This window comes from Mya arenaria, chromosome 7, assembly GCF_026914265.1.
Source record: "Mya arenaria isolate MELC-2E11 chromosome 7, ASM2691426v1".
Classification (NCBI taxonomy): Eukaryota; Metazoa; Mollusca; class Bivalvia; order Myida; family Myidae; genus Mya; species Mya arenaria.
The window spans coordinates 4,665,701-4,677,176 of NC_069128.1; the positions used below are offsets into that span (position 1 = coordinate 4,665,701).

The following is an 11,476-nucleotide window of genomic DNA, read 5'->3' on the forward strand; positions in this document are numbered from 1 at the left end:
GTCGAGTGTTTCACATACTGCAAATCAATAAGTCTGTGGGTCAAATTCCTTATGTAGCATGTCCGTGCTTTTAAATTTTCGTTAAGGAGATAGGTATGTGATGCATATCTAGACTTTATTTCTAAGTAATGGGTTGTTTTGAAAATAAAACAAAGACCAGATGTACCAGCTCCTCCTTCGTCCTGTAATTCAAACAGTGCAAAACGAACATTGTACCATGGCATTAGTTTGAATGATCAAAAGAAAGTTTAAAGTATCATACGTTAGTGTTATTTCCTTTCATAAGTGAGGTTTATTTTAGTACGAGTAGCACGACGTAGTTTGAATAATACATCCTGGTTTAAGCAAATCTTTATTGGACAATGAAACAACATTCGGAGCTCCTCGGTCATTTTTATCGAAAACAACCTCGGATGTATGCAGGTACATCAGTTGAAGTAGTTCGTAAAAATTCGAATTATATCATTAATTAAATGTAGTGTTTTAGAGTTGTATTTATTGATCTAAGTTTAAATTGATTGCTATTGAATTGTATTATTGCAAACATATTTAAGAATCCCAAGAGTAATGTCACAAAGTTTAACTACTAAATAAAATTACAACGCGATCTACTTGCAGCGGACTTAAACGTACCACTTTTTGAGTATATAAACCGTCCAAATACATCCGAGGTTGTTTTTGAAAAAAATGGCCGAGGAGTTCCGAATGATGAAACAAATGTTCAAATACATACCATCTATACGTATGTATAAACCAAAAATATCTAAGACAATTATAACATACATGACGTATGATGTTCATTCATAAAAAATAACCCTTTTTCAGAAAAAGGTTTCGAACAACTTATATATATATATATTTAAAATAATTTATACTTACACTTTTATGACCGGAAAGCATGAATTACACAGGCAGCAGCAAACAATTTAGGAGTCCATATACATTTATGTTTTTATTTGAATTATTTTTTAATATTACCGTAAATGCTATAACCGGAATACTATTAAGATCAGTGCGTTGTTTTATTATTCCCAGATTATGCTGTAAAAGAAAAGTGAAATCAAGGTAATTTTTACGATAGGTAAGGCTCACCTTTTTTGGTCTGTCCGAACAAGCGTTCCTTTCTATACTAATCGCCATTTAGAACTGATATTTGTTCACAATTGTTGTTTTTGTGAATATTCTTTAGAAATGACCTTATTAGATAATTTCGAAACAAACAATGTAAAGTGTTTCTGTTGGGTTACGCTATCTTATACGGCATTGACGTCATAAGGTCAAGTTCTAGTCACGAGTTTCATGAATCAAACCAGTCGAGCAAAAGACTAAAAAGCTTGGACAAGCGGCAATATGTGCTTTTATTATTATAACAGACATTTCACAGTGAAATGATGTCATTAGAACAAAATTATCTTTGAAGTTAAATTTTCATTTCAGTGTGGAAACAACATTTCAACTGGCTTAGAAATTACAAAACATGTTTACCCATAGTAGCTCAAAGTTTTGAAAGCAAATGTTATCATTGAGAGTTCCATTGTTATTTGTCGAAGTCCGAAGTCATTGTTCACCATTCCAATTTCCCTCTATAAAATAATAATTAATTAGGCAATATTATAGCTACCAGTTTCAGGTACAAATATTATATTGCATAATTAATTATTATGTTGTGGATGGGTTGATGAAAACTGACTTTGAGCATGGTCACAACACATTAATTGTTAAAAGTAAGATCAACTTTCCAAATTTGCAGCCACAGTGTGTTTACAGGAAACAACATCTTTGATTGATTTTTTTTGCCATCATTGCTAAACAGGTTGATATAAAGTATTAGACTCCACGCATCGATTATTTTTCAAACGAGATAGTACTGCGTGAAAAATATATTTCTGCTTTCAAAAACCTGATTACCACAAAAAACCGGTTTGTGATAAGAAAAATACAGGTTCTGTCGTAGATGTTTTTAACGACCAAACTTAAGAGTGTCAGCTTGAAGTGATACAGTGATGGTGATTAAGGACTATATGTATTCTCTCTTTTTGAGGCATTTTCAATAAGGCGGTTCAGCCACTACAATGTTTTTTTTTATTTATTTAAGAATTGTTTAGAATTGAGACGTTTCTATATCGGCCTTAAATGAGGTGTAGCATATAGTGGAAACTACACCATTATGGATAGGACGGAAGACAGATGGACAACAATCGGCAATCCTATATTACCCTCCAGATTTGTGGCGGGGAAGCAAAACAAGGCCATTGGTTAAACCAATGTGACCTTGACCTTGATCTGTGGTTTTGCACATTGCCTTGATGAGTAGATAATATGACCGAACATGGACAGTCGGGCAGACGATGAAGCGGTTACAGTATGCCTCCAGATTTTTCAGGAAGCATAATAAATATGCTTATTAAAAAATGAAGTTTGAAAGATACTTTCCCAAGTCCAAAGTCCAGGTAAGTACAAGGATGATGCCACACTTGATCCCGCCCCAACAATGCCACTTACTGGATGAGACCAATCTGATAATACAGACATGATACAAAGCAATATGCAATGTTTTACAGATTATGCGATAATTTTATCATTCCATGTAAATAGAATATGCATAATATTTGTTAAAACTTAAATAACTAATAGCTTACTTCAATTCCTTTACAGGTACGATTTGGCCGGAGGGTTGTTAGGTGAGTTAACGTGTACTATCTGTAATACATTATGGTTGTCTGTGTTGTATTAAAGCTTACAAATAATTGTAATGGTTAAAGAGTGCCATTATGTACTAACAGAAAAAAATGGTTTGATTCGACAGAGATTCATAACCATTTCGTTTGTGTTTAAACATACTGACTATTTTTAAGTGTTTTAGTGGTCTACATTATGTTGTGTAAATACCCACGTACTGGGCCAGCAACTGTTTATATCTACCGCTTCACTTGATTAAAATCAATAACGGCTAACTGCTGATTTACTGAAATAAATGCATTAGAAAACTTGAGAAATACTGCCATCTCATAGGACAAAATGTTATGTTGACCACTGATGACCCAACATAGTGGTATATCGGATATCTTAAATAACAACTCCTCAAATAGTAAGAGTAAAGTAAATAATATATGGTGGCATATTACTGCCGTAAGATAAACTTATAACGTTCACGAATTGTTTCGTGCTAACCGCTTCAGTTAAATGTCCCCAAAATACTGAAATCTCAATCTCAACTCTTTTTATCACGTTAAATCATTATATGATTCAAAATAGTATATGTTTTACCATTTTTATATTCGCATTCCCTCTTAGATTATCCTGATAAAAAAATTGGTCAATATTTCATAAAAAAAATAAAAGAGCGAAAATTCCTAAGAGTTCGAGCCAACGGGGTTCGACTCTCTATTCAAAGCAGCTCTAATTGGTATTTGTAATTTTCAGAACTAACTTTATTTTTACTGTTTTTTTTTCCATCAACAAAAACTGATAAGACTGAAGCCAGTTGCAACTGTAACAATTGGTCATGTTAGTAAAACATAGCTATCCAATAAATGCTTTTATGATACCTCACGTGATTTTCCCATACAAATCCACATATACACGCTATTAGCAAATCCATAATGTTACCGAGTGACTGAACGAAATTGCCCTGTGAAATAAAAAAAATACCCTCTCGCGGGTCTAAAAAGTAAAAACAGTACTGACGTAATTAAAGTACTGATCCTTTAATCAAGCAGATGAAATCATCTGTCAGATTTGAAAGATTCGGCTTAGAGTCTACGCCTCGGTTGTCAATTTCATATTTATATATTACAGTGTGTGTGTACCACGTGATATATTACGTCATATATGCTACGTCAGAATGCAACTTTTTGCTTAAATAAAGACTTAAATCAAAGATAACTTTTCTTATACTGCACCATTTTAAATAAAACAAAGGGCAGTCTATGCCGTTTAATTACCGAAGTTTCATAAGGTGATTAGCTTTATCAAACACTTCGGCAAACCTGTTTCCGAAATAATGTTTTGACAGTGCTTCGTCAGGCGGCCGTATTGTGAAAAGGTCTTTCGAAGTGTTTTAAACTAAACTCGCAATCAAACTCTGGTAAAAGACCGAATGCGGGGCTCCGTAAGCGGCGTAGAGTGTGCTATGTTTCATTTAAAATGGTGAACAAATAGTAAAGTTTTCTTTGTTTAATGTCTTCTTTCGAAGCAAAATGTTGCCTTCCGACGTAGCATTTATGACGCAATTTATCACGTGGTATACACGCACTGTATTAACACATTCGGAATCATTTGGACGTGCACACAAATTATAAAATAACTAATGGACAACCTGTCGAACTTTTATACAATTGAATGCAGTTGACAACTTCACGCACAGGGTTATATTTGTTTTTCGTTGAGGTCATTTTAGATGTCAATGCTGTCGTAGAAATGGAAAAAGGGCAAACAAAACAGCTTGGTGGACACCATATGATTTATTTCTGTGTACACCTTCTAGGCTTGGGTCGCAACATGACGGGACTGGTAACGACTGCCCTACCTCCGTGAACGTTATGTCGCCGAGCCTGGGCACGCCCTCCTCCTCCACTGTGGACAATTTCTACAATTTCTCTACATGTAGTGCCGACTACTTCGTCAACCATCTTAGCCAGTAAGGACGCTACTGTTTGTGGAGCTTTTCTTTCCCCAATTCGCCCACCATTTTATCCATTAGAAAATTGATCACGTACAGTAAATCTGAGATTGCTCGAGAAAGCCGGGGACCGAGCTAAACCCTCGAGTGATCCGATGTTACTAACGACCCAAGTTTCCATTTTAATCTGTTATGTTATCATACCATGTATTTTCAAATTTTGAAGTCGTCATACCGATAGTTTACTTTGGGACCGAATATTTATTGTGTTGTGGAAATCGCTCTTATTTTCAAAGGCTTTCGTATACTGAATGTGAAAATGTAAAAGTATAGAAACTAGAACTCCGCGAGTCGGATTTGTCGCCTGACGAATTATTTACTGTCGACATTATAGCTGTTAGATTGGCATTTTATTCATTTATAGACAATGATGTTGCCATTTAACTTTCAAGTGAAGGTGGCATTTGAACTTAAGGTAACAACGCTAACTCCGCGGACAAAAAATGCCCGGACAAAGACCTATCACAATAGCTCACCTTGAGCACTCTGGTGAGCTAAAAAAATGTGCAAGGTAAAGTTAAACATGAAAATTAACAAAGGGCAATAACTCTAATATGGAAGCAAGAGATACAGTTTTTGTGCACTGCGATCCCATTCAATAAGATATATCTATCTATAAAGTTTCAAGTTGATAACTCTTATAGTTTTCGAGAAATGCCCCGGACAAAATTTAAGCTTGAAAATTAACAAAGGGCAATAACTCTAAACATATAGATGCAAGAGTTACGATTTTTGTGCACTGCACTTTCCCTCAATCAGATATACCTACGGAATAAGTTTCAGGTTGATACCTCCTATAGTTTACGAGATATGCCACGGACAAAACCTAAGCATGAAAATTAACAAAGGGCAATAACTCTAAAATATGGCAGCAAGAGTAACGGTTCGTATGCACTGCACTTGCCCTCAATGAGATCTATCTAGCTATGAAGTTTCAAGTTGATACCTCTTATATTCTTCAAGATATGCCCCGGACAAAACTTTAAGCATGAAAATTAACAAAGGGCAATAACTTTAAAACTAAGAAAGCAATAGTAACTGTTATTGTGCACTGCACTTGCCCTCCATGAGATCTAACTACATATGAAGTTTCAAGTTGATAACTCCTATATTCTACAAGATATGTCCCGGACAAAACTTTAAGCATGAAAAATTACAAAGGGCAATAACTCTAAAAAATGGAAGCAAGAGTAACAGTTCTTGTGCACTGCACTTGCCCTCAATTAGATCTATCTACATATGAAATTTGAAGTTGATACCACTTAAAGTTTAGGAGATATACCCCGTACAAGCGAAAATGGGACGCGGACGCCGCCGCCGCCGACGCCGCCGACGCCGCCGACGCCACCGCCGCCGCCGACAAAAGTAACCCCTATATGTCGTCTTTTCAGGCGACACAAAAAACTGTATACAATGTTTTATACAGCTGTTTCTGCTTCACTTTCGGTCATCTATTTTATGATTCTCAAGATTATTCAGATGTTGTTGTTTTCTAAATATTTTCTAAAAAATACGGTGTTCATGATATATTTTCGACTTCCTGTAGATATCCAAGCTGCTCAGTGAACACCGGTGGATTGACGGACGAGCAGTTTCAGGCGGCGTTCTGCAGCGGCCTTCTAGGACAGCGGGATTCTAGCCTTGACCTCCAGTGTAAGCGGCGCACCGGAAACCCCGACAGCACAGCCTGCAGCCAGGTACTTTAAAGACACATTTGTTACCAAGCATCGTATACTGATATGTATTTTATGCTCATTGCTAAAGAAATGTATTCGCATTTATAATGTAGGTAAGGCTTACAAATACTTCTGGTTCGGGTTACCCGACCGTACCCACGAAATAGACACGTACCCTACCGCTGTCGGTTAAAGCATGTCTTAAAATGATCAAAAGGCTTTACACTGAAGATGTCTTTAACAAAATTCCCAAAAGGTGAGTTACAACATAACGAGAAGCCTGATTATAAATAATAATAAGATTCTACCAACCTACCTGTTTTGGGACAAGATGGAAGTTCACCAACTTTTTTGGTTTCGGTAATATTCTGAGATGTTTCAACGTTTCTTAGCAAAGTGAACACTTAAAAATTGAAAGAAAGTTCCAGTTCACACTTAATCAAATTACAGTTTGCTTTTTAGCATGTTAATCTTTAAAGTACAATGTATTACATGAATTTGATCTCGGGCCATTTTGGCTAGTTTGAATTATGTTCGGATGGTCGTTATACATGTACTAGTATTTCTTTGCATAAACTCTTCTTGTTTTTTCGCAGTCTGTAAGCGGGGACGCGGGTTGCTATTGAAGCGGACAGGTGTCGTGCCGGACCACCCCGGGAGGCTCGTGCTCTACCTCTCTGGCAAACTTTGTCTGGAACGGGACTCCCTGTGGTTCAGGAACGGTAAGCACGTGATCCCGTGCCTTATATGTGAAGTGCTTATAAGTAATTTCATAATGATTATGTGGTCACCAAGCCGGACAAATGGGTTTTCTCCGGGTACCCCGATTTCCCCCACAACACTAGACCACACTCTCGCGTAAAATCGTGCCAACGAGAGTGTTAATGTAATGTTGGTTTATACTAATTTATTTTAGCTCGACTGAGACGAAAGCTGATAGCTTATAAGATCACTCTCGAGTCCGTTTCCTGGGCAGAAACCAGTACTGTGTCCTTTTTGAGAGGCCATGAGAAAGTACCCCTAGTGGGGATCGAACCCACAACCTCTTGGGTGAGAGGCGGACACCTAATATAATAATATAATGTTGAAATAATATGTTTCACAATCGTTGTTATATAAATGAGTTAAAACTAAACTAATGATTATATGGACAGTATACCTCAATAGCAAAACATCACTAATATTCATCACACCAATTATACAGCGAATATGAGATTGTGGGGTCGGGTTGTGGGTGGGGAAGGGTTGTGGGTGGGGAAGGGTTGTGGGTGGGGAAGGGTTGAAGGGGGGTCCCGGGAAACTGTATTTATAACTGAAGAACTTCTTCGATCTACCAAATGTAAACCATCTGATAAACTTACATATTTTAGGTTATTCTGGAAAGTGTGTTACTCATTGGAAAGGTTTAAGAATTAGGTTCGATTATTTTGTTCACTTCATCTGATGTTATTCTGCGATGATTAATTGTATATTTCTCTTTATCAGGTGTGCTACAAAGGCCGATGCGTCTCAGAGTTCAACATATGTCCAAGCGAAGAAACCACAACAGAAACACCTGAGCCCACCACAACCACTGCTAAACCTACGACCACTACTGAAGAACCTACGACTACCACTACAGAACCTACGACTACCACTGAAGAACCTACGACTACCACTGTAGAACCAACGACCATTACTGAAGAACCCACGACTACCACTGTAGAACACACAATTACTACCGAAACCATAACCACGACTACAACAACGACAACAACAACAACGACAACGCCTGCATCGACGACCACAGCCCCAGTGCCCTGCTCCAGCTGCCGTAAGCGGGGAAGAAAAAATAAGAAATGATGCCGTCGGGGCAACCGCAACTTCGGCGAAAAATGCTACTGCTGCGGGGACCGCGGACCGGCTCCTCATTACTGAAGGCTACTGTTAATATATCAATCATACTAGAATTGTACAAGAATCAATTTTCTTCTACGACTTATGTGAACTTAATATTGACACCAACGTCAACTTTGTATTTTAATCTTTTTTGTTAACTGTAAGATAAAAATGGTATAAATAACACACCGAGAACAATTCAATGCGATATTAAGTTAGTCTATACTTAGTGCCAGTTCCATTTTGTGTGTCAAACATTTTGTTACAAACAACATGGTGGTGTTGACGCTTCATGGTCTTTTGTTCTACATTAGAGATTACCTGCATGAGTATTTTGCACAATTTACATTAATTGCAACATGTTTTAACGTGTGATTATATCTGGGGGGGGGGGGGGGGGTTTATATTGAAACACTATTGTAAGTTAGTTAAACTTATATCATATACATGTTGTAAGTCCTTAATGGGCGCCAAAAATCTAAAGTGTTCAAACTTATATTTTGTAAAATTGGAATGCGTGTACATTTCAAATCTGCCGTGCTTTTGCAACATTTTTAGTACATAAGCTGAGTCAGTCGTTAATTATTCATCAGGTGACTCTGTAGACTTAAACAGGAATACTTTTTATATGAGGTATTTCCAAACAATTTGCCTTTTTAATGGTCAACATTTTTTTGTCCAATGAGAAGCCAGTATTTCACAAGCTTACCAATACATAAGTAACAATTAATCAATTCAGTCGAACCCCGTTTTCTCGAACTCCTAAGGACCGGCGAAAATACCTCGAGCCTCGGAAAAATCGAGCCAAGCGAGAATGCTTACATCACATTCAGTGTAAAGAATTCGGTCCTTTAATTCTAGTTCGAGCCAACATATTTCAGGCGAGCTCGAGCCAGCGGGGTTGGACTGTAGTTGATTTAGATCAGGATAATCGATATAATATATAGTGGCTGGCCCACTTATTAGGTTGATTACATAATTATTGTAGACTATTGTAAACATTGTTATTATGTACTTGTATACTAATCATATACTAACAATCTAAAACCATTACTAAATAAATAGTTTACGCATGCATTTACCAATTAAATGTGCCGAAAGTATGCGATATTCCAGCAACATTTATTTTGGTAAGTGCTTCCTAATAAACTTTAACCGATACATAACTTAAATTCACTGTTTTTATTTCCCATTTTATTTCTTTCTTCTTTGCCAACCGTTATCACATACATTGTAAATCAAATAAATGTTCTAGATTATTCAATCGAACATGTTTTTTTTGCATGTCTATGGAATCTATGAAATAAATAGTATAGCTGACTTAACATGTTCTTCCTATTTTCCGGAACTAACGATTAAACACGACGGCCTCATTCTGATCCTGCTAGTTCGTTAAATAGTTTACTGCACATTTCAATAGAAATTTGAAACAAAACAAAACTGAATATACAGGAAATCCGTAATAAAATATGTTTAAATTAGCTGTGTGAAGTTAGCTAAACATACGACATTGGACATTGGACATTCAAAATCGAATGTTGTGCTGGCACGACATTGGACATTCAAAAGTGAAAGTCGTGCTAGCACGTCATTGGACATTGGACATTCAAAATCGAATGTTGTGCTGGCACGACATTGGACATTGGACATTCAAAAGTGAAAGTCGTGCTAGCACGACATTGGACATTGGACATTCAAAATCGAATGTTGTGCTGGCACGACATTGGACATTGGACATTCAAAAGTGAAAGTCGTGCTAGCACGACATTGGACATTAGACATTCAAAATCGAATGTTGTGCTGGCACGACATTGGACATAGGACATTCAAAAGTGAATGTCGTGCTAGCACGACATTGGACATTGGACATTCAAAATCGAATGTTGTGCTGGCACGACATTGGACATTGGACATTCAAAAACGATTGTCGTGCCGGCACGACATTGGACATTGGACATTCATAACCGAATGTTGTGCTGGCACGACATTGGACATTCAAAAGTGAAAGTCGTGCTAGCACGACATTGGACATTGGACATTCAAAATCGAATGTTGTGCTGGCACGACATTGGACATTGGACATTCAAAAGTGAAAGTCGTGCTAGCACGACATTGGACATTGGACATTCAAAAGTGAAAGTCGTGCTAGCACGACATTGGACATTGGACATTCAAAATCAATTTTTTTGCTGGCACGACATTGGACATGGGACATTCAAAATCGAATGTTGTGACTATAAAAAATAAGTCGACAGGCAGTAATAGGTTACTTAATCGGCTCATTGACAATATTTCGTGTTATAATACGTAAAACCAGATAAAGTAGATGTAGGAACGATTACATTTATATTTTTTGGAATCATCAATGCATGTGTATATTTTCCATATGTCATCATATACTGTGAATATAATTATCTTCACTTCGTTTATAAATGGTACTGGATGTGTAGCAGTGGTGTGTAAAAAATTAAGCTTATTAAAAGTATGTCATTTCGAAAGCATTATCACTGTTTGTCTACATTTAATCCACGACCATTCATAAGTATATTCATTTGAATCTTTCTCTGCATATGTGACATCATGTCTATCTGAATCATGCTTAAGTTTCAAATATTGCGATGGAATCGTAATGACAATGCTCTCTTGGTGTTAATAAATTTGATAATGGTCCATTGCTTTTGTGATCTCTTACTCTTTCAAAATAATTTAAGACAATACCTCAAAAAAAAATATCCGAAAATTGCATGCCATCCAAATTAAATTAAAGTCGGTAGAAAACACTCATTCATAATGAGTTTTCGCACCCAGGAACCAGTTTAGGTGACCCTCTTATTCAAAATCAATACATAAATATATATGTTGAAAAAGAATTGAGTGATAAACCTTTAATTTCCAGCAGAATAATGCATTTATGAATAATATTTATTACTGATAACAAGATTGTAACCGTGTATTAAATAGGTGAAAACGCAAAAATATTAATTGATTGGTGAATGCTAAAATATTTACTATGATTTACTTTATTCTAATAAGGTAGAATAAGGGTTCTGCATATTTCTTTCAAATTAGACTCGTTATCCTTCATAAGAACCATTGTTTTCGACATTTCTATATCCTTTTTTGTATTTTAAAACAATTGCATCAATTATGTTTATACTTATTTGGGAGTAATAGTGCATCTTTAAGGGAACGGTGTTGGTCGACTGACTGAAATGATATCAAAACATTCTTACTAGATGAA

The 11,476-nt window shown here is 36.4% G+C and overlaps 1 pseudogene; it reads left to right on the forward strand.

Annotated features, from left to right (window-relative positions):
- The first annotated feature begins 2,411 nt into the window (after positions 1 to 2,411).
- On the forward strand, positions 2,412 to 8,199 carry LOC128240431 (integumentary mucin C.1-like; annotated as a pseudogene).
- Positions 8,200 to 11,476: the final 3,277 nt, after the last annotated feature.